This window comes from Myotis daubentonii, chromosome 2, assembly GCF_963259705.1.
Source record: "Myotis daubentonii chromosome 2, mMyoDau2.1, whole genome shotgun sequence".
Lineage (NCBI taxonomy): Eukaryota > Metazoa > Chordata > Mammalia > Chiroptera > Vespertilionidae > Myotis > Myotis daubentonii.
The window spans coordinates 222,327,260-222,353,936 of record NC_081841.1 but is presented as its reverse complement, the minus strand read 5'-3'; the positions used below and the strand labels follow the sequence as shown (position 1 = coordinate 222,353,936).

General features: G+C 52.1%; 2 long non-coding RNA genes across 2 annotated transcripts in view; one reads left to right on the top strand and one right to left on the bottom strand.

Moving 5' to 3' along the window:
• Window positions 1–1,732: 1,732 nt before the first annotated feature.
• Window positions 1,733–26,677, top strand: part of LOC132228791 (uncharacterized) — a 49,844-nt gene continuing 24,899 nt past the window's right edge. Inside the window, exon 1 of the long non-coding RNA XR_009451440.1 lies at window positions 1,733–1,828. This is a non-coding gene — a long non-coding RNA (uncharacterized LOC132228791). The remainder of the gene's footprint in view (window positions 1,829–26,677) is intronic.
• Window positions 4,995–7,779, bottom strand: LOC132228792 (uncharacterized). Its single transcript, XR_009451441.1, has 2 exons — window positions 7,663–7,779; window positions 4,995–7,323 (listed from the first exon to the last, which is right to left on the bottom strand). It is a non-coding gene; the product is annotated as an uncharacterized LOC132228792 (long non-coding RNA).

Genomic DNA, 26,677 nt, shown 5'->3' with positions numbered 1-26,677 from the left:
AATGTAAAGATGATCTCTGGGGTGAGAGTCCCCCATCTCCTCAAGCTGCTGGCTCTTGAATAAACCTGCTTTCCTCCATCACACCCTGTCCCTTGAGTACTGGCTTTCAAGAGGCAGGCAGCTGAACCTGGGATGGGGTCCCCAGGACATTGTTCTGTCAAATGTGAAGCCTCTGTGCCTGGAGGTGTTCACAAGGGACGTCTCCTTCGCATTGGGATGTCTTTCCATGTCATTGGCTCAGTGTCAGTTGCAGTCAGACAGACGTAATGGAATCAGATGATTTACCCATCTTTAATTGTACAGCACAGTGGCATTGAGGGCATTCACATTGTTGCAGCCTTCATCACTGTCCATCTCCAGAATATTCCATCTTCCAAAGAACAACTCTGTGCTTATTAAACACTCACTCCCACTCGCCCGGGCCCGGGCCCATCACCGTTCCACTTTTTGTCTCTGACTTTGATGACTCCAGGAATGTCATCTATGTGGAATTCTACAGCATTTGTGCTTCTGTGCCTGGCTTATTTCACTCTGCATGATTTCTCTTGGTTGATCCGTGTTGTAGCACGGGTCATATCTTCCCTCTTTCTAAGGCTGAATAGTATTTCTAGGCGGATAGGGGAGGCATGGTCACACGGGAGCCTGGAGCTCAGTCCCAGATCACTTAGCTCACAAGACAGCAGGTCGTTTCACGTGTTAACACTCCAATGCACAGCTTCCACAATGGGGTCACTTCTCCTCCAGCACCTGCCCCATCGAGTCACCCTGACAGAATCCCTCCTGCGCCCTGGCTGCTGCCCAGGGCACATTAACCCCTTCTGACTGTCTCAGAAACTGCTGTTGGTAAGGGTCCTTTCCAGCACAGGGTCTGCAGGAGGCTCTCGGGGTTGCATGGTCTCTCTCCTTCTCTGTGACTCGCTCTTTCTGTTCCCTGGTGCTGTGGGACGGCCGGGAGACCAGGTCACCTGTCTAGGAGAATGCCTCCCATTCTAGGGTTGACCGATTGCGTCTCTGAGCTGTAGTTTTACTTGTTCCTCTAATGTCTGTATTTCCTGTAAAGTGTTAGACCTAGAGACTCGATGAGTTTCAAGTTCAGCCAGACTTTGGGACAGACTTTCCTGGGTGGTCCTGGGTGCATCCCACTACATCCCACAGGAATTCACCCTGAGTGGGGACAAGCCTGGGCTCGGAGCTGGACTGGGGCCAGCCTCTACCCTCTATTATCCATTGCCCCTCACCCCTACTGAGGCTCCTCACTTAAGGGAGTTTTGCTTTGTTTTTGTTAATCCTCTCCAGAGGCTATTTTTCCATTGATTTTCTTTATAGAGAGTGGAAAGGTGGGAGGAAGAGAGAGAGAGAGAGAGAGAGAGAGAGAGAGAGAGAGAGAAGAAACAGATGTGAGAGAGACACATCAATTGGTTGCCTCCCCCACCCACCCAGACCTGGGCCAGCTAACCCAGGAACGTACTTGTCCTTGGCTGGGAATCGAACCCGTAACCTTTGGTGTAAGGGTCGATGCTCACCAGGATATTAAAGCAACCACTGAGCACTGTTTGGGGTTCGTGATGTCACTCAGGGGTGTTCTCATCCCCCCTCCCCTGCTTCCTCCATCAGCTGGGAGGTTCTATAAGGAAGGTGTGTCTTTCATGCAGCTATTGTTTACTGGGGTGAGGGCATCTAGAGGTTGATAATGTGCCTGCCGTTTCCTCACAAGACAGAGTGGTCCCAGGATTGCTTAGCTTTTTAAACTTTTTCCAATTAAAAATTATTTTATTAAAATTGTTTTCAATTACAGTTTACATCCAATATTATTCTATATTCGTGTCAGGTGTACAGCATAGTGGTTAGACAACCCTTCCTTTTCCCCATGTCCCCGATATGTGCAGCCCCCGCCTGGCACTGTTCATAGGACACTGGAGCTTTCCCAGGGCAGGGAGAAGCCGTGGAGACCTCATGGGGTAGCTCAGTCACCAAGGCTGCCCGAGGGCAGGTGAGCTGCCAAACCTGAACCGGCATTTCCTCTCTGCCTCCTGCCCCAACAGGGGGTGCTGTGTCTAAACTGACCAGGAGGGCGGGATGAAGGCAAACATTCGTATGAGAGTGGAAGTTCATTTGTGTTTATGACTTAGTGATGCCGAGGGCGTGATGGACTGCGGTGGGCCGTCAGCTGTGGATGTGGATGGGAAGGAGGCTGTCTGCAGGCTGGTTGGTGCAGGAGGCAGGCCATGAGGAGTGGTGCAGCAGGTGTGCTCTGAGGGACGTGGAACAGGCGGTGTGAGTGTGGGAGGGTCCACAGTCTTCCTGCGGGAGCACAGATGTTAGGCCTGGAGAGTGAAATGGAAGAGGAGTGGCTTTATGTATTTACTGGAGGCCAGATGCATGATATTCATGCCCTGGGGGCCGGGGGGGTCCTTCAGCCCAGCCTGCACCCTCTCCAAATCAGGGACCCCTTAGGGGATGTCAGACTGCGGTTAGGCCCAATGCCTGCGATCATGTCTAAACCGGCAGTGGGACATCCCTGTCACAATCTGGGACCACTGACTCCTAGTCACTTGCCTGCCTGTCGGCCTGATCCCTAACGGCCCTCCCCTGCTGTACTGATCCCCCTAACTGCTCTCCCCTGCCATCCTGACCCCCCTAACTGCTCTCCACTGCCGGCCTGATCCCCCTAACTGTTCTCTTCTGCCTGTCTGACCACCCCTAACTGCCTCTGCCTTGGCCCGGCCTTCATGGCTTTGTCCTAAAGGATGTCTGGTCTAATTAGCATATTACCCTTTTATTAGTATAGATGTTATTTTATTATTTTTTAAAAATATATTTTTCAGAGAGGAAGAGAGGGAGAGATAGAAACATCAGTGATGAGAGAGAATCATTGATGGGCTGCCTCCTGCACACCACAAACTGGGGGTCGAGACCACAACCTGGGCATGTGCCCTGAACCAGCAATTGAATAGTGACCTCCTGGTTCATAGGTCGATGCTCAACCACTGTGCCCTGCTGGCCAGGCAGAAGAGGAGTGGTTTTATAGTCCCACCGGAGGCCCTCAAAAGCCAAGCTTGGCCAATCCATTGCCCCCGGCCAGGCATGCTACGCACTCTGAATTTGGGCTGAGATCCTGCTGGGCCCAGGAGGGCGGGTGGTGGTGTCGTTTGCCCCTGGTCAGGTACTCTTGATTGCGAGTGGACCCTCTGCACTTTTCACACGTTGGTTTGGTAATGAAGTAAGGAGGAGGTGACATGGCTGTGGCCCTCATTCTCTCCTCCTCCCCACCTTCCAGAGCTTTCAGCTTGTGTGGCCTGGCCGGTCTTACTTCTTTTTATATTTTTAAAATCTTTTATTGTTGAAAGTATTACATATGTACCCTATTTTCCCCCATTAACCCCATACCCCCACCCCAGGCCCTCACCACCCCATTATCTGTGTCCATGGGCCATGCATATCTGCATACAAGGTCCTTGGTTGATTATCTCCCACCCACCCAGCTTCCCCCACCTTCCCTCCAAGATTCTGCACCCTGCTCCATGTCTCTGGATCCACTCCGTTCATCAGTTTATTTTGTTCACCAGACTCCACCTATGAGTGCGATCATGTGATGCTTGTCTTGCTCTGACTGGCTCAACTCACTTAGCAGGATTGTGTCATTTGTAACCTTGCTTTCCTAACGTCTTCCGAAAGGAGACACAGGGTTCATGTGGGTCCTCAGAGCCATGCTTAAAAAAAGGTTTTCTTTTAGGAAAACAACACTTACAAGTAGTTCCTGTCCTTTGTCGCCCCCAAGGCTCCAGCTCAGATGCAGCACTTGGCCTTCCCTCTGTAGCAGTAGCCCTTGACTTGGGTGTAGAGCGGGCATGGGGAGAAATTGCAGGTCCCTCCCTCTTTGACGCATGTATATTCTGGACTCCTGTGTAACAGACTCGCAAGGAGGCCAGTACCTGTGAGGAGGCAAAGAAGACAACGTGACTGCAGGACACTTGGTGACACAGGACACACAGCCCTTCAGCAGAGCACTGCAGAGATGGTGCCCTCCCAGGAATTCCCCCTCACTGACCTCTGGGCTGCTCATGCAAAGTCCTGTCCCCTGCATCTGAGGTCTGTGCCCTCCATCTGAGGTCTGTGCCCTTCTTCTGAGGTCTGTGCCCTCTGAAGTCTATGCCAGCTGCCTGAGGTCTGTGCCCTCTGTCTGAGGTCTGTGCCCTCCGTCTAAGGTCGGTGCCCACTGCGGCTAAACCAAAGCTGAGGATGAGCAGCAGGGCTGTGAGTGGGGGTTTTTTCTGCCCTGACAGCTGTGCAGAGCACCCAGTTCGTGCCCAAATAAGGTTCCTCTACATCACACTGCTGCCAGAACACACATGCTCTATTCCACAAATACTTGTATCTGTTTAAGAAATGATCTGTACTGAGGATACATTTACTGATTTTTAGAGTGAGAGGAAGGGAGAGACACAGAGAGAGAAAACATATCTGTGAGAGAGAAACATCAATCCATTGCCTCCTGGACACACCTTAAGTGAGGATAGAACTGGAAACCTATACGTGCCCTGACTGGGAATTGAACCCACAACCTTTCCATGGATGGGAGGATGCTCCAACCAATTAGGCCACTCAGCCAGGGCCACTTGTGTCTTAAAAAAAAACCCCACAAAAACAACCTCACAAATTTCAATTCTTATTTTGCGCATTCATGATCCAAATTGCGCCACCTTTGGTCAATGTATTAGTTTATTCACATTAGCTTCCTACATAGTTCAGGACGTATTAATCCACTTGTTTCTAAACCAACATGGTCATTTTCTAGTGGGACTTTTCTGTCCATGCGCACGTTTTGTGTTCATGCTTAAGTGTCTCTCTAACCAGTGAGCACAGCTTAACCTCTCCCACTGTGTGCTACGCGTTCTCGTGATCCTGGCAGCCCCCCCCCACCCCACTGGCCCTGCTGCTGCCGGGATCTGCCCTTCAGTGCCAGGTGGAAATGATGGCTACCCCATGAGCTTCCATTGTTTTCTTTCTTTCTTTCTTTCTTTCTTTCTTTCTTTCTTTCTTTCTTTCTTTCTTTCTTTCTTTCCTCTTTCTTTCTAAATAAATAAAAGCAAAAGGATAAAATATTTATTTATTCATTTTTTCTTTCTTTTCAATGTTTTAAAATGGAATTTATTGGGGTGATATTGACTAATGAAATTGTATAGGTTTCAGGTAGGCATTTCGACAAGACATCATCTGTGTATTGTGTTGTTTTCATTGCTTTCCCTGGTTGGAATTTATTCTGTCTTCCTCCCAGAAGCAGAGACTTTCCTAATCAGAGGCCCTGGACTGGTCGCCAACTGTCTGCAGGAGAGAATGAAGCCGCCCTACGGGGTCCCTGGGGAGTGGCTCTCAGGCTATTGCTTTGCTCTGATTGGTATCCTGGGTTGAATTGTGCCAGCCCTCAAGCCCACATGCTGAAGCCCTACCCAGCCAGGACCCCGCAAGTGGCTGTAATACTGTGTGAAAAGGGTGATTATGGTGGAAGAAGGTCATAGGCGTCGTCCCTAATCCAATGTAACTGTGTTCTTATATGAAGTGGAGATGTGGATGCACAAAGAGACGTGAGGGACGTTGGGCGTGGAGGCCAGGCCCTGGGAGGCCCAGCGAGGGCGGCCCCTGCAAGCCCAGGAGAGCGGTCTCACTCATGGACCTGAGCTCCTGGCCCCAGAACTACACAAAAATCAATGTCTGTGGCGGAAGGGACCCGCGGCGGCATTTCGTTGTGGCAGCCCCCGCTAACTAGCAATAGGCCATGCCACCCTGGCAAGCAGAGCCTTTGAGGACATGGAACTGCTCGTCAGAACGATGGTTTCTTTCCAATTGTGATTGTTCTCCCTCTGAATCCAGGGCCTGATGCTGCTGCCGCATCAGCCTGGACTGTGGACGTCGGGTGTTGGGCCTTTGGCCATGTCTGGGGTCATGGTTGGTTGGCACAACTGTGAGGGTGTGTGGGAGGCGCTCCAGGCACCTGTGGGTCAAGGCAGAGAGGCAGCTGGATGCCGACAGGGCACAGAACAGCCCTGGTACCAGAGCTGCCTGGCCCGCATGGCAGCAGGGAGAGGCTGAGAAATCGTGGTCCCGACGGTGGTTCTTCACGCTGCACAGTCGCACCACCACTGGGACGCACTTAAAAACATGGTACAGAGTGCTGGGGTGGGACCTATGGACTGGGACTTAAAACAGCTCCTCAGGCAAATGGCGTGTGCAGTCAAGAACGAGAACTTCTGGACAACGGGTGGTCAAATTTTAGTCAGAGAATGAACAGGAAAGAGAACTAAAGAGTTACTGGGTCAAAATAGTGGGGTAAAAGCCAGGGGGGAGTGGCTGGGTAGAGGGGGCAAGCAGGGGGAAATGGGGGACAGCTGTAATACGGTCAACAATAAAAAAGTTATCTATTAAAAAAAATTACTGGGTCAAGATTTGGGAGCAGACAGGAATGAAGGGAAGGGCAGCATATTCTATTATTATAAAAACATAAAATTGTTATGAATTTAAAAACTTGAGCAGTTAGTGGAAATAGTGATATTTTTCTATTTATACATTTACATAGAAAATTTGAATATTCACTTGAACAAACCTGAAAATTTAGTTGAGATAGCGAAATTCTTGGGAAAAAAACACAATTTACTAAAATAAAAAAATGAGAATTAGACAATCTTAGTCCCAAAACCACCAAAGCAATGGAGTCCACAGATAAAACTAGGACCAGATGGCTTCATCAGCAAAGTCTACCCAGCAACGAACAAGGACAAGAGTCGACTCTGTACAGACTGTTCTCAGAGCAAGAAAAGGGAGCCTATTCACCACCCGGTTCCCGGTGTGATGCCAACTTGGTCGTAATACCAAATCCTAAGGCGCTTAGGAATGGTGGGTGTGGTGAAGGTCTGGGGTGGGCAGGGTCAATGGGGAAAAGGAGGACATACGCAATAATCCTATCTAATAAAAGACAAAAAGGCTAATTGACCGCACCTTCGCTACACTTCCCACCGACTAATCAGGGTGATATGCAAATTAACCACCAACAAAGATGATGGCTAATTTGCATACTGCAGGCAGGGTGGGACAGGGCCAACTGCCAGCGTGCCACCATCCAGGGCAGGCCGGCCGGCAGGAAGGCACACCCACCCCAGAAGCCCCAGCAGCCGTCTGTGCCCTGCCACCACAGGACCCGAGATCGGTGGGTCCCGCAGCGGCAGGGCATGCAGGGTGGCAGGGGTGCACCTGTTCCCGGGGTCTGCGGGCTCTTCTACCTCTGGGCTCTGCTGCTTCCAGCTTCCTCTCTCCAGAGTTCACGGCCAAAACCTGGGGGCACAGTGGCAAGTGGGGACTGTTAAGGACCTCGCATGACTCCAATCTGCCCAGAAAGCCACAGCCTCAGGACAGGAGAGCTGGGACGGGGGCATATTCAGAGCAGTGATTCCTGTCCCACCCAAAGCCCTGGTGCAGAAAGGACACAGAGGCCCAGCAGGCAAGACCTGCCCAGGTCACACTGTCAGCCACGGGGCCCAGGTGAGCGGAGCCCCGCGCTATGGGCTCGTGGGTCAGGCTCGGGCCCGAGGAAGTGGGGCCGGCGTCCTGGATCCCGGATCCCAGATCCCCAGGTAGAAGATGCGGGAGGGCCAGACAGATGAGCAAGCTCACCAACTCCCCAGGCGGAGTGGCCGCACCGCGGGCTCCCAGCCCCGAAACTGGCCAATGAGAAGCCAGGGCAGGTGAAGCAGGCACTTCCACTCGGGGGAAAGGGGCGGGGTCTGCGGGCCGAAGTGGCAGTGAGTACCCGCTGGAGGCTGGAGCTTCTGCACCCTAGGAGGGTCCTTGACCCTTGGGTTTGGGAGACGTGGACATTAGGGGGGACTGGACCCAGGGCCTCGGGTGATAGGGGTGCTCAGGAGTCCCTGGGACATCTGGCAGCTGGAGTCTGGGGCACCTGCTGGATGATAAGACACTTAACTGTCCAGCGGGGGTGCAAAAGGGCTGGGGGGATCCTCAGTAGGTCTGTGGGTGGCTCTAGGTCCCCCAGGGTGATAGGCCTGGCTGTGACCTTCCCCAGAGCTGCCCTGTCCAGACCATGGACCCCGAGGTGTCTCTGCTGCTGCAGTGCCCCCAGGACAGGCTGCCCGAGGATCAAGTTCAAGTTGAGCTGAGCCCAGCCTATGACCGTCAGTGGGTCCCGCGGTGGCAGGGCACGCCTGCCCCAGAAATCCCCAGCAGCCGGCAGGGTGAATCAAAAACAAAACCCACTTGAAATATAAAGACACATATAGATTAAAAGTAAATGAATTAAGCTGCAGCTTGTTTTGCTCAGTGGATAGAGCATTAGCCTGTGGACTGAAGGGTCCCAGGTTCGATTCCAGTCAAGGGCATGTACCTCAGTTGCTGGCTTGATCCCTAGTCCCTATCAGAGCATGTGCAGGAGGCAACCAATCAATGTGTCTCTCCCTTTCCCTTCAGTCTCTCTAAAATTCAGTGGAAAAATATCCTTGGGTGAAGATTAACAAAAACAAAGAAATGGATTAAGTAACATTAAAGAGGTTATAAGAAAAATATATTCCAAATTTTGTTAGTTGTATAATGGTTATGTTTAAATTATTAACACCTAAGAAATTGGGTGAAGGGTACATATAATATGCTGTAGTATTTTATAGTTTTTTTTATATGTATGAGATTATTTCAAATTAAAAAATTAAAAATTAACAAAATATTAATTGCAATATATATGCATTACATGAAAAATCTCCTAATTGCTTCTAGCACAATTTATTAAATTGTGCTAAAATTTACAAGGGTTCAATTAAAAAATACCTTAATTCTAAATGATATAATAGAAAATATATAATAGTGCAGTTATAAGCACTTATCTGAAAATAAAAATTTAAAGAAGTGAATTTAAAGAAGGAATTTAGCCAAAGAAAATATATGCACAAACCATGGACACAGACAACAGTATGGTGATGGCCAGAGAGAAGTGGGGGGCAAGAGCTGGGTAGAGGGGGCAAAAGGGGGGAAATAGGGACATCCTATATAATAATAATAAAAGGCTAATATGCACATTGACTGAATGGCAGAATGACCGGTTGTTATTTCACAAACTCAGGTTTTATTTAACATTTGAAAATCAGTCAATGCCTATTAAGAATAAAAGGGGAAAGTCATATGATTATCTCCATAGGTGAAGAAAAACGCTGGGGGGAAAATCCGACATTGACCTATGATAAAAACAACAAAAGGACTCAGCCAATAAAGAACTAGAGGGAACAGCCTAATATGAGCCAGAATGTCTACAGGAGCTGCCAGAAACAGCAGCCTTAACGGTCAAACACTGGAACTTCCCATTGGAGATTGGCAGCAAGACCAGCATAGCTGCTATCATTTATTCCATCCAACACTGTACTTGAGGTTCTAGCCAGAGGAGTAAGATAAGAAAACATAAATAAAAGGTGTAAGTGTTGGAAATAAATAAATAAAATAGCCAATTTCTACGTGTAAACCTAAGGAAATACGTGCAATACCCCTATCAGAAATGAAGTATTTTTTGTGAAGTTAAAGAAGACCTAAATAAGGGGAAATGCTGTTTAAGTGTCGGAAGATTATTTTGAAAATGAGAATTTCCCCCAAATTAATCTACAGATTTAGCCCTAATCCCAAGACCTCCTTTCAGTGAAACGTGACAAGCAGATCTTAAATGTGCATGGAACTCTCTTTTCTCGCCCCTAATTCTCTTTTCTCAGGTGGTCACCTATAGTGCGGTTATTATTGTCATGAATACATTCATGCTTTGGTCCCTTCGTGTTGTGTCTTGTCGAGGTGGGTTTTATCCCGTCTGACCAGGTGCTAGAGAGGGAGCCTCATAACCAGACACCTGGAGAGGAAACTCCATCCACGAACGGGTTAATAACACCCCAGACCCAACTACAGAGGCAGGAAGAAGGCGGCAGTGAGGGAGAGAGTGTGAGTGAGGGAGTAAGAGGAGTGTGTGTGTGTGTGTGTGTGTGTGTGTGTGTGTGTGTGTGTGGCACAGTTAGACCCCGCAGGACCTTCAGGGGCAGGCTAACCGGGCTGGCCTAACTAGGCAGCCTATGCTACCATTGCAAACAGGACCAGGAGGCCGGCTCGTCCTCAGAGGCCTCGCCTTTTTAAGGGGAGAGCTGTAGTAACTGGGAGCCCAGTCTCACCTCCACCCGGGGTGCCCTCAGGTAACACCTGGGACTCTACAGCCACCCCTGCCAGAGACCTGCTACCTCGGCTGTGGTCCCACGGTCAACGAGTCTCCAGCCACCCTGGGCGCAGGCTCCTGTGAGTTCTGAAGCGTGCTCCCCTCTGACTGGCCCAACTCCTTAGCCCAGGGCACTGCAACCACGCGAGCAGCAGACACATGAGCAGTCCACTCCTGTCCAAGGAGCAGCAGACCCACAAGCAGCCCGCTCCAGGCCTAAGATCAGAAGCCTCATGTGACCTGCCCTGTCCAGGGAGCAGCAGCTTCGCAGCCCGCACCCTGCCCCTGTCTGAGGAACAGCAGCTGTGTGAGCAGACCACCCCCATATGAGGAACAGTAGCGCCGTGAGCAGCCCGCCCCCATTTGAGTAGCCGTAGCCGCCTGAGCAGCCCACCCCAGTCCGAGTAGCAGACGCCACACAAGCAGACCACCCACATCTGAGGAGCAGCAGCCCTGCGCAGTCCGCACTGGTCCAAGGAGCAGCAGCCACAAGCAGCAGCTGGGTGAGTGGCCTGCTCCTGTCCGAGGAGCAGCAGCCACACGTGCAGACTGCCCACATCTAAGGAGCAGCAGTTCTGTGCAGCCTGCACTGGTCAAGGAGGAGGCAGGGGATCCATGATTCTCTCTCATCATGGATGTTTCTATCTCTCTCCCCCTTCCTCTCTGAAACCATTAACAATATATTTTAAAAACACAGATAGAAAAAAAAAACAAGAATTGCAGGGAAGGACCAATGCCTTCCTCCTGGGAGCTGCTGGGTGCCCAGGAAAAGTGGGGCTGGAGAGGGAGGTCTCTGTTTAAGGGAGCGCTGTCCCCGCTGCCCCCTCCCCACACTCATCTCCTCCGCCTCCACGCTGCAGCCACCGACCTCTGAAGCCATTTCTGGTTTGTCCCTCTCCCAGTTTATAAACCCTCCGGGCTCACTCGAACCCAGATGCCCCCTAAGGCCTCGCTGGACCTGGCCAGGACCCCAACCTGTTCTGGGCTCACTCTGTGCCTGAGAGGCAGGGGGCGCCGCACTGAGTAGATGCCTGGCTCTCAGTCCTCACTCTGCCTGTGACCGACCCGGGCCTCTGGCTGTCATTTACCCACAGAAGGGAGTTCGAGATTGCTCCTTCTCCCTCGAGGGCTGTGAGGCTGAAATGAAAAGTGAGCCCTGGCCAGTGTGGTTCTGTGAATAGAGCATCAGCCCAAGGACTGAAGGGTGTCAGGCTGATTCTGGTCAAGGGCATGTACCTCGTTTGCAGGCTGCATCCCGGGTCAGGTCGGGTGCATGCAGGAGGCAACCAAGTGCTGTGTCTCTCACATCAATGTGTCTCTCCCCCTCCCTTCCACTCTTCCTAAAAATCAATGGAAAAATATCCTTGGGTGAGGATTAACAACAAAAAACAAACAAACAAAAAGTGAGAGCTGTTGTTGTGTGTTTTTTCCTCTCCTCTGTGGCTTCCCCACCAGATGTCTCTGGGTCTGGATTGATCCTGCCCCCGCCCCCTCCCCCCCGGCCCAATCTCACTGTCAATGAGGACTGTAAATTCCGTCGCCCTCAGCAGCTGGCAGATGGTACACATCTGTGCCGTGGGCTGAGGCGAGGCGACAGGGAGTGGTGGGGCCTGTGGCGACCCGGGGAGCCAGCTCGGCTGGACCAGCAGCCCCATTCAGCTGCAGCTCACTGTTGCCACATTGTTTGTCTTTGTACGAGAAGATCAAAAAATCTAAATTGTCTGGGACAAATCCTGATTTTTAAATGCCGAGAGGAATTCAATTTTACTTTTTAAAAAATGCCATGAACACCAAAACCACCCCCACTCTCCTTTGCTTCTCAGCTTCCTCCAGGAAGCCTTCCTGGCCTGCCAGGCCAGGTCGCCTCCGCCCACAGTCACATGCGCCCTCAGCACCCTGCCCTGGCCGGTGTTTCACAACACAATGTCATTAGGTAATTAATTATACAACCTGGCTCCTCCCCAGCCCAGCTTCTACCTTGTAGAGTCACCAGGTCAGGGCTGTGTTCTCCTGTGTGTCCCCTCCCCCCAGGCAGGGCCTGCGCATAGGAGCTGCGAGCTAAAGATTGGCTGAAGCAGAGGGTGGACAGCCGCAGACTGCTTTTTCCTTTCTTTTTTTTTTGTTAATCCTCACCTAAGGATATTTTTTCCATTGCTTTTCAGAGAGAGTGGAAGGGAGAGAGAGAAGCATTGATGTGAGAGAGAAACATCAGCTGGTTGCCTCCCTCACACGCCATTACAGGAGGCAGGGAGCGAACCTGCAACCCAGGTAAGGCCCTTGACCAGGAATCGAACCCACAACCCTGTGGTGTGCTGACTGGTGCTCTAACCACTGAGATACCAGCCAGGGCAGCCTCAAATGGCCTTAATTTCTAGACACCTGGGCTAGGTTCCTGAAGAGCCGATTCAGGGCCCCGGGTCCCTGTGTCATTCTGACATCATTCTGTCCTCACAGAAAGACCACATGAAATAAATGTGGGCAATGCATATATATATATATATATATATATAATTTTTTTTTTTCAGAGAGAGAGGAAAACTACGAACAGGAGTGTTGTGGTCTCCGGTCGTGACTGCAGCTCTCCTTTGCCCCACTCCTGCATGCCTCGGTGTCCCCACCTGGGAGCCCACCAGGTGACTAAATGAACTCTGATGGCCCTTCCAGGAGAGGGATGGGCTGAGCCCACTGGGGGACCCAAGTCAGCCAGGGGTGCAGTGGGGAGCCCGCAGACCCAGAAGCAGCAGGCTCCCTCTCTGCACTGAGCTCGGACCTGGTGATCACGTGGATCCCACAGCTGTCCATGCCCCCGTGGGCAGCGACTGGAATAGGGGCAGCAGCCACCCTAACAACCACACAGCCAGGACCACAGCACCAACACCCACAGGAACACCCAGCTCACGGCCCGGGGAGTCAAGCAGAGACTGTGGGGCTTAGGATCGCAGGCAAAGGCACTGGGGGGGGGGGGTCATTGTCCCCCACACCCCTCCCAACCTCATTCAGACGGCACACACATTCCCGTGAAGATAGTTGTGTAGGTACGGCCTTTCCTGTGGCCCCGTCCCCAGCGGGAACATATCACACAGAGGTCGCAGCGCAGGTGATGTGGTGCCTGCAGGGCCCCAAGGTGACCAGAGCCCCCCAGCCTCAGCCCGGAGCTGGCGGTGGGCACAGCTCTTCTCCTTGCAGAACGGCCGCTACCCCCAAGGCAGGGGCCTTCCTGAGGCGTCCTGTCCCCATTCTGAGGACCACGGACAGGCCGGTTTGTGCAGAAGGATTGACGTGTTGTCGGAGGAGAGAGCAGAGTAGCCTGCCTGGGAGTATCTGAGCTAATCCTGAATTTACTACCTGCTCCACAGTGTCAGCTCCTGCTTTATTGATTGATTTTTTAATCCTCAACCGAGAATATGTTTCTGTTGATTTTTTGAGAGAGAGAGATAGAGAAATCGAGAGATAGAGAGATACAGAGAGATAGTGAGATAGAGAGGGAGAAAAAGAAACATGGATCTGTTGCCTCCCAAATGCACCCAGACCAAGAATCAAACCTGCAACCTAGGTATGTGTCCTGCCCAGGAATCAAACCCACAACCTTTTGGTGCACAGGACGGTGCTCCAACCCATGGGCCACTGGGCAGGGCTCAGCTAGTGCTTCCGTCAGAGGGATATCAGGTCACTGCTCCTGCATCGTGGGGAGCACTGGTGTTTTCGACAACTCAGCATTCGGACTCTCTGAGTCTGAACTGAACTCCCTGAGAGATGCTATACAGCTACTCCATACACACACACACACACACACACACACACACACACACACACACACACGTGCAAACACGCACACACACATGCACACACACACACACGCCCGTGAGCGCGGGAATCCAGGTGTCACAACACATGCACGCCCATACAGGGCCCACCCTGAGAGCAGGAGAGAATGTTCTTTTGAGAAAATACAAGTCTCTAATGGGATTTTCCCACCTCTCCAAGGTTTCCCACCAGCAACAGTAAAACCTCTGCGTTAGGAAACTTTCCTACCCATGTTCCGGATGGGCACACCAAGGCATAACCGGAGTAAAGTGGTCACATCTGTCTGACAAAATGACAGCCTGGCGAAGAGCAGGATTGGATCTTTCAGAGCATTTCAGAGCTGGGGGACCTCAGAGCCCCCGCCCCCTGGTTTCACAGAGGAGACCAACCCCAGAGAGGGCGCCGTGCTCTAGGCCAGAGCGAGTGAGGGGCAGGCCCGGGTGAAACGTGCTCCCAGATTCCTCCCGAAGGTCCCGCCTTGTCTGACTCAGGGCCTGGTTGCTTTGATGAGAGGAGTTGGCATCTCCTGGGGAGGTTTCCCAGCCGGCAGAGCGTGAAGGGCTTTGCAGGGGAGGTCTCAGCCGCCAATGGGCCCTGACTGCCCGCACAGGTGAGTCACGGCCGTGAGCTGCCTGTGGGCAGGGCGGCAGCACCTGCTTACACCTGAGCACCTGGGAGGCCCCACCCGGTGACCCAGGAGACCTGGGGCTGAAGCCTACGCCCCTGGCAGCAGCACAGGAAGCCGGCCTCCCTGGTGAGGGGCCATCTCGCAGGTGGAGTCGGTGGCCCCACGAAGGGTCCTTTCTAGATGCCCAAGACCTGATGGGGCTGGGCTGGGAGGCACTGGCAGCTGCCAAGGCAGAGGGCATGGAGCCCTAGGGTCAGACAGGGAGTCAGGCATGAGCCTTCAGGTCCAGCAGCTGGGCTCAGGACCTGGGGCAATCACCCTGCAGACTCCCATAGGGGGTCAGGGGGCAGCAGGCAGACCCAGGGGCAGCCCACAGCCAGCCATCAGCCCTGGGCCTCTGGGATGCTATCTGAAGCCTCTGCCCTCCGGGCACAGTGTCTGCAGCTGTCCTCACAGCTCCCTTCACCTGGTCCCCGGCCCTGGGCACAGTGCCCGAGGGTCCTAAGCTCACCTGGGCCCACCTGGGCGAAGAGCAGGCAGAGAGGCAGCAGCAGGATGTGGAAGAGCCTCATGCTGGCTGCCAGGCTGGGCGAGGGCAGGAGGAGGAGGCGGCTTGCAGGTCCAGCCACAGATTCCAGAGGCCACAGCGCCTCCCTCTTTATAGGGGAGAGGGTTGCGCAACCTCAGGGACTGATCTGTGGGGTGTGTCACAATCAGGGAAATTCTCACAAGCAGCCCCTCCTGTGGTTCACCTGCATCTGTGTGTCAGGTGGACACACTCATTGTCCAGCTGAGCGGGGGGAGCTCTGGCCTGGAGCCCTGAGCTGGCACCTGAGCTGCTCTATCACCCCCCTCCCCGCCAGGCTGGGAGCTCTGATGAGGTCCTGGAGAAGTTCTGGAGAAGGGGCTTATGCCCAGGCCCCTGGGTGGGAATGGCTCAGAGGGTCCTGACAAGGGGCCTGGGCAACAGCGACCAGCAAGCCAGCTGCCAGAAAGCCGGCCTCCGAGTCCCCTTCTCCCGGGAACAGCCAAGCGGCTGTTTCATGGACCCCGTGGAAGCAGTTTCACCAGGAAGGCTGCTCTCTCACTCTCGCTTTTGCAGGGAACTTTCTCCTCCATTGGCCAGCGCCAGCCTTTCTTTCTTTTCTTGTTTTAAAATATATTGTTACTGCCCTGACCGTATTGGCTCAGTGGATAGAGTGTCGGCCTGTGGACTGAAGGGTCCCAGGTTCGATTCCAGTCAAGGGCATGTACCTTGGTTGTGGGCACATCCCCAGTAGGGGGTGTGCAGGAGGCAGCTGATCGATGTTTCTCTCTCATCAGTGTTTCTAACTCTCTATCCCTCTTCCTTCCTCTCTGTAAAAAAATCAATAAAATATATTAAAAATATATATATTGTTACTGATTTGAGAGAGGAAGGGAGAGGGAGAGAGAGATAGAAACATCCATGATGAGAGAGAATCATTGATTGGCTGCCTCCTGCACGCACCACACTGGGGATCCAGCCCACAACCAGGGCATGTACCCTGACTGGGAATTGAACTGTGACCTCCTGGTTCATAGGTTGACACTCAACCACTGAGCCACGCAGGCCGGGCTCATTGCTGTTTCATTTGCTCTACCCGCTGACCTCTGGTCTGGAGCTTCTTTGTACACAACAGACGTGTGTTTCTAGGAAGTTTCTATGATTTCTATGGTTCCTGGGAGACTAGTCCCCAACCAGGAATCAAAGCAGGCCCTCCTGGCTCTTAGGTTGACGCTCAACCACTGAGCCACACTGGCCAGGCTGACTGCTCTCTTGCTGTCCCATTCCTGTAAGCTATGAGAGGAGGCCCTTTCCTGACCATGACCAGGAAGGCGGCTAGAGGGCATGAGGACAGTGGAGAGGGTCAGGCGTCCTGTGAGAAGTGGGGAGTGGCCGAGGGGGGTGCCTGAACACGTGCTGGGCAGCGTCCAGGCCCAGCTAGCATGTGTCTCCCCCTGGTACCATGTTTCAGGTGGGCACGTTCACACGTGTGGTGCAGAGAAGCAGAGCCTGAAAGCACCTGGTGTGACCAGCCTTCACTCCAGAATGGAGGGGTGAGGGGCAGGCAGCCGAGACCTCTTAGCTCTGTCTACTGGTCCATGGTTAGTCAATGTGATGATTCGACTCCTGTGTTGTTTGGAGGCCGACATGGCCCAGAAAGACTGGGGGCGACTCCCACACGCCTCCCTGTTCTCTCACTTGCACTTGACCTTGGTGACCGCCTGTCTGGGTCACGTCTTCCGAGGCTGGGCTCCAGGTCACACAGGCCGCGTGACCGGGCTGCCTGGAGGCAGGAGCTGTTTGTGTCGGGAGTTTATTGGAGCGTGAGTTCCGGGTGGAGAGGGCTCTGTGGGTAGCACCTGCCTCGGGCCCCACCTGCTCACTCAAGTGACACATTCTTTTCCCTGGATCGGGCCAGTTCCAGGCCCAGGTCAGCACTGTTCCCAGAGCCCATCTTGGGTCTGTGGACGGAAAAAGGGCCACATGCTGACCTGACCAGCTCAGGGGAGGCCTGTGTGGCGACCTTGCAAAGTCAGCGACCTGAAGTGACCACACAGGATGGTCTGAAATAAAAACCTTTAATTAAAAAGCAGTTTATATGGGTAGTCACATCCTAGCCACTATCTTCCCTGACAAAGATCAATTTTTAATCTTTATTGAGCCTGTTGTCTTTTTGCATCTAAGATAACACATCTATGGGATGTGAGGTAAATTGTAACTTTCCTTTTTCCAGATCCATGAGAGTACAAGTGATCTGCCTGGTGCCAGGATGGAGACCACAAATTCCTTCATTGTGATTGTTATCATGTTAACTTTGACGGTTAACTGTCCTGCACTCACCTACTAGTAAGTGTGTGTCTACCTTTTTACTTTTATCCAATCCCAGGGGTTTCCCCAGTTTGCTTCCTCCCACCTCTCTAATCCATCACCAGTGGTGTTCCTGTAACCCACCTACGTCCCCTCCTCTGATTGTAATGTGTAAAGGTGAAAACCCACCATTCTCTGGAGCCTTATCCCAATCCGTTGACATTCTGCTTCCTGGCAATTGTCAACAGTTTGGCTCAAATAAACTCACAAAAAATTCTTCCCAGGTGTGAATGTTTTCTACGTTAACAGCTCCATAGGTTAGGTCTGGCCCCTCTGTGCCAGGACAGAGAGGAAAGATGGGAACAGGTGGAGTGGCACCTGACCAGCCCGGGCATGCATCCAGTCCCCAGATCGGGGAGAGGCCCCCGGGAGGTGAGCCAGCCCCCGAGTCAGACAGAGTAGATTGCACTTCTGTGCCTCCACCTGGAAGGGTCGACCTGGACATGGCATTTAGCTGCCCTCCTGCTACATAGGAAAGATCAGTGGTCACAACCCCAGCGGACTGGAAGGTTTAATACATTCATGTCTAGGATGGAATCAACAGATGCGAGGGGTGTCCAGTGCTGCCCATTCCTACTGCTCTCACTGTCATTCTTTTTCACACCCTGAGGGCCTGGTTATGCTCAGTTTCCTGGGTAACACCTGCATTGGCAGAAAATACCAAATGGGGCAGGAGGGGTAGATCCGTACTGGAACACAGGGCCCTCGGGGCATGGTGACCGCTATGGGGCGCGGTGACCACAGTCCTGCATGACCTCAGCCCAGGAGACACCCCTAGGTAGAAGCCAACTGAGCCAGAGCACCTGCTACACCTTCCCTGCTGTTGGTTTTATTCACAAAAACAATCAGGTGCTGTAAACAACCGAGACGACACTGACCCCGACCCACAGAAAACGAGTCGCCTGGATTGTACTTCCCCACAGTGTGGGGACTGTAACTGTTGGTTTTCTGTCGGCCCCTGGTAACCACCCCTGCATTCCTTACCATTGTTTCCATACAGAGTGACTGGTAGCCCAGCCCGCATGGCTCCTTGGTTGAGCTTCAACCTATGAACCAGGAGGTCAGGGTTCATTTCCCGGTCAGGATACATGACCGGGTTGTGGGCACAATCCCCAGTGGGGGGCGTGCAGGAGGCAGCCGATCAATGATTCTCTCTCATCATTGATGATTTTCTCTCTCTCTCTCCCCCTCTACCTTCTCTCTAATATAAATAAAAATATATTTTTAAAAAGAATGACCTGCAAATTCACATGTAGCTGCGGATAAACAGCCTGCTAGCTTCAAGCAATGATTTTCAACTGGTGTGGCTGCACAAATTCCTAAAACATGCAATGCTGACTCTTTAGCCAGGGGCACTGAACTCATTTCCCTTCGATAGTCCAGTAAAATAATCACAACAACCAACACAGCAATAGCTGCCTGCTGTGCATGAATCAAAACTATGCCTATTTTTTGTCAGATTGGCCAAATATACACTGAGTGGCCAGATTATTATGACCACCTGATGTTTGTAGGCAAATTAGCCATACACTGCATCGTATGGGATATGGAAGCCGAAGGCCTATTTGAACACCTTTTCTGTCTGCAGTTACCAAGATAAAACGTCTCCGATTCACACAGGAACACAAGGATTGGACAGTCGAGCATTGGGAAAAAGTCATGTGGTCCGATGAATCACGTTTCCAGTTGCATCATGCAGATGGCAGAGTGAGAATTTGTCAGAAACAGCATGAAAGCATGCACCCCAGATGCATGAGTACAACCCTTCAAGCTGGTGGGGACAGTGTTATGTTTTGGGGCATGTTTTCCTGGCATTATTTGGGTCCTTTAATTCATGTGGAACAACGTCTGAATAGCACAACATACCTAAGTATCATTGCTGATCAAGTTCATCCTATCATGTTGATGGCGTATCCCAATAGAGATGGCTTCTTCCAACAAGACACTGTGCCATGCCATGGTGCTCATATTGTGCAGGAATGGTTTCAAGAACATGAGGGAGGCTTTACCTTGCTTAGGTGGCCCCCACAATCACCAGGTCTCAATCCAATTGAGCATTTGTGGGACGAAGTTAAAGAGCTATCAGGCAGCTTGTTCCACAACCATCAAATCTCACAGAACTGGACAGTACTATTCATCAGGCATGGTGTCAGATTCCTCGAATCACTTTTCAACATCTGGAGGAGTCAATGCCAAGAAAATTCCCCGCAGTATTGAAGGCAAAAGGTGGCCCAACAAAGTACTGATGGGGTGGTCATAATAATCTGGCCACTCAGTATATATGTTTTGGTGTGCTGCAGAGGTTGAGTGGTGAGTGTGTGTGCCGTGAGATGAAAAAGGTTGAAAATCACTGGCCTAAAGGACTGCAGGAGCCACCCTCAAAGGAAGCCAACTCCAGCCTGCAGGCAGTTCATCTCTAGGGATTTGATCACCTTGGAGGAAAGACAGAGCCTCCTGGACCAGGTGCCAGGTGTTCCCTGAGCAGATGGTGCTGACTAGCACCCAGCACCCTCTGCTTCCCCTGGTTCTGCCTTCCTCTTCCCGCTCGTACACCCTGCTACCCTCAGATGTTAGGATGGTCCTTGTGCCCTGGCCGGTGGCTCAGCTGCTTGGACCCTGACCCTGTAAACCTAAGGTTGTGTTCTGATTCCCAGGCCAGGCACATACCTGGGTGTAGTTCCCATCCCTGGTTGGGGAGCATATGGGAGATGGTTGATGAATGTTTCTCTCTCTCTCTCTCTCTCTCCAATGGAAACATATCCTGGGGTGAGGAATAAAAAACAAAAGTTGTGCTTATTAAACACTCACTCCCCTTCCCCTGGCCCCGGGCCACCACCACTGCACTTTCTGTCTCTGAATTTGATGACTGCAGAACGTCATCTGAGTGGAATCCTACAGTGTTTGTGCTTCAGTGCCTGGCTTATTTCACTCCACGTGGCTCCTCTTCGCTGAAGCTGTTGCACGGGTCAGAGCTTCCCTCTTTCCAAGGCTGAAGAGTATGTCAGTGCCCGTGGCAGAAACAAGGTCGGGAGTAATTCTACATCAGGGCGATCGCTCCTTACTGACCTCCCTCCCTGCTCCCCATTCACATCCTCTTTCTACTCTTGGGCATGTTGTCTCCTGGATGGCGAGGATGAAGATATGAGAGGATGCATATATTTCCACCCCACCTCCCGAGCATGTCACAAGCCTCTGATTGATTTCTTTACCAGACATGATGGTCGGACAGGGCTCCTTCCTGGGAGGTGACTGCTCGGGAAAGGTCAGAGTGAGAGTCATGACCAATTTACTCACCTGAGGCAGCTGTAAGCCGGGCTCTGCCATGAGGGACTCAGGGCAGAGCCAGCTGGGGATTCCGAGCACCTGGCTGAAAAGCAAGGTCTCACAGGTGTGCCCAGAATTGCCACTCAAAATCGGGGCCTGGTGATATTGAGCTGGAGGGGCCTCGGCAATTACCCCAGAGTGTTTCTGCATCTCAGGGAGACTCGGGGCCTCTACCAAGTGCCAACAGGATATTGGCGGGACCCTGGCCCAATCCTGCCCCACCAGCAGCCCAGAGGCGTCCATGGTCTGGTCAGGCCCCGGCAACGAGCTGCTGTGTGACGAAGGCTTCTGGGAGGTAGGAAAGGAGACAAACAGACCAGCCCCACACAGTCACATGTTTGACAGAAACATCAGACGCCGAAATTAAATCAGACAGCAAAGGGATTTATTGGGAGTCACAGGCAAAAGGTGAACTGGCCGTGTTCCCACCTCTCCAGGCACCGGGATCTGGCCCCTCCTGTTGGCTCAGGGGGTGCGGTGCTGCTCAGAGCTTGGCCTTTGTTTCCCAGAACCTCAGAACCAAGCCTCGCGGGGCTCTCTGATGTCCTGGACTCAGGGGCCTGCTTTCTGCCCCAGGAGCAGAGCCACGCCTGCCCAGTAGTGGCCTGTGGGGTGAATTTTAGTGTGAGCCGTGTTGGAAACAGGCCACTGGCAGCGTGCCAGAAACTCAAGGGGGGTGATTCATGGACCTGCTCCTTCTGGGTGTGGAGCCGCAGGTGCCTGACCCTAAAGAAGAAAAACCGGTCCCTGAGGGCCATCCCATCAGCAAGGCCTCAACCACTTCCTGCTAGAACCTCCCCGCTCCTCCCACTGACCTCCCCAAGAGAGGCTGGAGGCCTGGAAGTCACCTGGCTCTGGGAAAGCCAGGACTGGAGCTGGAGGGGTGGAGGGTCTGGCAGCAAGGCCCGGGAAGGGGCGGAGGCCAAGGCTGACTCACGTGCCCTGGCCCTGTGCAACCTCAGACAAGTCACAGGCTACCTGCCACCCCAGTTTCTCTCTCGTACTAGAACAGGGGACATTTTATGATTTTTATTTTTGTTTCTTCTAGGTACACGTTTTATTTAAACATTATCACACAGTAAAATTAACTTGGTGTGCAGCTCTGTTCCGGTGAGCACTTGCCTAGATCTGTGCAACCACCACCAAGATCCACCACAGTCCCTCCCCCCAAAACCGCACTCGTGGCACCTTAGAAATGCAACAGGGATCCGATCACGTCGTGCAGCTCAAGTTCACGTTTTACAAGTTATCCCCCAAAGTCTTCACAACTTTTTAAAATCTCCCAAATCCAGACAGGTCCATGCCTGTCCCCAATCTCTCTCTCGTCCTTACGAGGACTTTCCCCCAAGCCTCTCTGTCTGTCATGACCTTGGTGTTTTTGAAGAGCCTCATGGTTTGCTGTTTTCTTAAGGACCTGTTTCCAATGTGAGCAGCCCATCAGGGTCACCTGGGCACCTAACCTTCTCAGAGAAGCCCTGAGTGGGAGCTGCCAAGGGGGAGGGAGGCTCTGGCGTCTGTCTGCCTAACACATTCCCTGAGTGGCCACAATGCACCCCGTGCCTCGTGCTCCCAGCTCTCACACATCGTACATAGTTCTTAGAGTCACCAGTGCACACTTGATTTGAAGTGGCGGAGAATCTTATTGATCATTAATAATCTACACTAATAAAAGAGAAAAATGGTAATTGGCGTACGACGATACCCTTTTCATTGGCTAATCAGGGCTATATGCAAATTAACTGCCAACTAAGATTGGCAGTTAACTGCCAACAAGATGGCGGTTAATTTGCATATATAGGCACAATGCAGGGAGGCGAAAGGGAAAGCAGGAAGAAGCCCCCTGCCACTGACAGTGATCGGAAACCCAGGGGGGAGCTAAGAGCTGGGGGGCAGGGCAAAGGCGGCCCTGGGGCTGCCTTTGCCCTGCCCCCCAGCCATGATCGGAGAATCAGGCGCCTTTTCCTCCCTGGCCAGTGATAGCAGGAAGTAGGGGTGGAGCCAGCGATGGGAGCTGGGCACGGTCGAAGCTGGCAGTCCCAGGAGCTAGGGGCCCCTTGCCTGGGCCTAAAGCGAAGCCCACGATCGCGGGGCTGCTGCAGCTGCGGGTCCCCGCTGCCCGAGCCGGACGCCTCAGCCAGAGGCATCCTGCAGAGGCAGGGGCGGAGCCCACGCGATCGCAGCACCCCCCGCTGCCACTGCAGGTCCCTGCTGCCCGGGCCGGACGCCTAGGCCAGAGGCATCAGGCCTGGGGCAAGGGGCCGATCCTGAGATTGGAGGGTGATGGGGGTCAACGCCTGAGGGCTCCCAGTATGTGAGAGGGGGCAGGCTGGGCTGAGGGACACCCCCCCCCACACACACACACACACAGTGCACGAATTTCGTGCACCAGGCTCCTAGTAATACTATAAAATACTATGAAAGTGTAAATCATCTCTATATATAAAAGCCCAGTGACCGAATGGCAGAACAACTAGAACGACTGCTTGACCAATCGCTATGATGTGCACTGACCACCAGGGGGCAGACACTCAACCCAGGAAATGTCCCCTAGTGGTCAGTGCACTCCCACAGCTCAGAGTGTGGGTGCACAGCTGCTCAGATGACCGGGATGAGCAGTGCTCCCACAGCAGTCTGATCCCTGCAGGCCACGCCCCCTCAGCATTGCAGAAATCTGTGCACTGGGCCTCTAGTCATATAACAGTGACGGTGATAATTAATGTGATCACCCCAAAACCCTTCCCCCAAAAGTGGATAAACAATCGTGACTCCTACATTAGGTGGTTATCTTTATTTTTTTTATTTTTTAAAAATATATTTTATTGATTTTATACAGAGGAAGGGAGAGGGATAGAGAGCTAGAAACATCAATCAGCTGCCTCCTGCACACCCCCTACTGGGGATGTGCCCACAACCAAGGTACATGCCCTTGACCGGAATCAAACCTGGGACCTTTCAGTCCGCAGGCTGATGCTCTATCCACTGAGCCAAACCAGTTAGGGCATCTTTATTTTTTTAATTTACTTTTTTAACCCTCACCTGAGGTTATTTTTTTCATTGACCTTTTAGCAGCAGTTGCCAACTGGTGGTCCATGAGGTATGAAAGGTTGGCCACCGCTGCATTAGAAAGAGAGTGTGCAAGGGAGGGAGAAGGGAGAGAAAGAGAAAGAGAGAGAGAGAATGAGAGAGGAGAGAGAGAGAAACCTCAATGCGAGAGAGACACATCAACTGGTTCCTCCTGCATGTGCCCCAATTGGGGCTGGCGATCGAACCTGCAACCAAGGTATGTGCCCTTGACGGGGAATTGAATCTGAGACCCTCTGGTCTCTTGGTGACGCTCTAACCACTGAGAAAGCCAGGCCTGGGTGGTATCTTTAACTTAAGGAAACAGCTGCCCTCCTTTCCGGGTCTGTAGCAGCCTTTCGATAACTATTTACCCTCTTCACAGGAGAAGCAGGCTCCAACAGGTGAAACAGGTCCTGCTCTGCTTTATTTATTCAACCAATAATAATAATAAGCATCTTCCCGGTGACACCATTGTAATGAGCTGGTCATTAATAACAGGAAAGGAGCAAAGGGAGGCCAGACATGACAGGTGTGCCTTTTGGGCACCCTCACCAGGAAGCTGCATCTCACTCTCCCTAGGGAGCACTGCCCATCCCCACAGGTCCCTGGGGGCAGGGGCCCAACAGGGAGATAGACATTTGCACAGTGACACTGGGGAGATGTGAGGAAGGGGCCTGTCAGTCAATCTGGAAACAGAGATGATTGGCCAGAGCGGGTAGAGCCACTGCAAGCCCTGGAAAATGTGGGAAAACAAACCCTCAGATGAAGGGGCTGGCTCACTGGTGTGGCTTCATGGCATTCGCCTGTGTTCCCTCCATAGAGAGCCACGTGACCCTGCGGACCCCACATGCTGCAGACTGACGGACTTCTGGGGGAAAACAGGCTACGCCAGTCTGGTGCCGGGTGAGAATGCACAGACATGGAATGGAAAGGCTGGGCAACGCTCTAATCCCAGCTCTGCTGAGAGCAGAACGGGACTTCTTGGTGGGACCTGGGAAACTCAGGGGTCTCACTCCACAGAAATGGAGCTCCTGCAACATCTCATCCCTCATGTGAGTCTCAGAAAATCCCTCTTCTCGTGACATTGCAAGAAGCCCATCCTGCCAGGAACTAGTGGGAATGAGAAGTCCACACTGACAATACCCATGAGAGGTTTGGGGGTGCAAAGCTGTACAAGGGCCTGGCCCCTGTCCTGTGGAGCTCACAGGCTCACGGGGACTGTGAAGCTGTGGTTGGATCCCACAGTGGCCTTTGCAGTGTCGCTGTGGAAAAGAAGATCAGCCTGATGGGGGGTGAAGAGTGGGCCCACCCCCACATTATCTCTACATCCCAACGCCACACACATCTGAGGACTCATCAGAGTAAGTGCTGTAGACAGAAGGGTTCTGACTGTGGAGTATGAACTCTATGTCCTCAAGTTATTCTTCCAACAATGTACTTGGAAGGCTTTCTATCAGTGCTCAGCCTGGCACCAAAAAATAAAACAAACAAACAGTAGACACTAGTCACTTGAGTCGGTGCTCAGCACGGCATGCACATACCAAATCCTCCTGCAGGTGGCAGCTTGGTCCCTTCTCAGGAAAAGGGACACATTCCTGGAGACAAGTTTCCCCAGCTTCATTGCTTAGGATTTTGAGGCTGACATGTAAGAGAAGAGCAGAAGTTGTCCAGCAAAGGAGAGAGAGAGAGAGGGAGAGAGAAAGAAGAAAAGAAGAAGAGGAAGAAGAAGAAGAAGAAGAAGAAGAAGAAGAAGAAGAAGAAGAAGAAGAAGAAGAAGAAGAAGAAGAAGGAGAAGAAGAAAGGAGAGGAGAGGAGAGGAGAGAAGAAGAGGGGAGGGGAGGGGAGGGGAAAGGAGGGGAGAAGAGGAGAGGACAGGGGAGGGGAGGGGAGAGGAGGAGAAGAGAAAGAGAAGGGAAGAGAAGGGAAGAGAAGGGAAGAGAAAGAGAGATCTCAGTGGAGGGACAGTACCAATCCAGTGTTCCATTTACAGCTCAGGATGCAGGATGGGGGTTGCTGGGGAGAGATGAGCATGGCAGGTAAGAAGGGCTTTGTCTCCATGCCCCGGAACCCTGTATAGAATTTGGAACCTTATTCCAGGGACAATGGGGAAGCACTGAAAGTCCTTTTTTTAATTTAATTTTATTTTTTTCTAGAATGGGCCTGAGGTGTTTTTCTTCTTCCATTTTTAGCAAGCGCTTAGGTGATGCTGAGGTTGCTGGTCAGAGGACCATTCTAGCTATTTCAAACAACTCTAAAAGCCTATCAAATAATGTCAAATAATGTCGGAACCTAAAATGAAGTCCTGGGAAGTTATATAGCAGAAAGAAGCAAGCTATTTGATGAATGAATACGCCTAGTGAGCCAACCCAACATTTACATCCCAGTACGCATTTGCTCTTCTTTTCCTCATTACCAGAGTAGGAAGAGGAAGAACAAAAAGAAAAATCCGGCCGGCTCAGCAATGGAGACCGCGCCATCTTGAGTGGCTGTTACCGGCATCCAGAGATCAGCTACAAACCTTGAAACAAGGGATCTCAAGCAGCGTGACAGCGTGACAGCGTGAACTCAGATGAGCACTGCTTCTTCTGATGGAAAGCAGAGAGAGAACTACATAACCAAACACCTGGAGAAGAGAGATCATGGTGAAACAAAGAGCCAATTCACATATGAAAGAAAAACAGGCATCATCAGAAAAGGAAGTAAACGAAATGGAGGCAATGGAGGCAAGCAA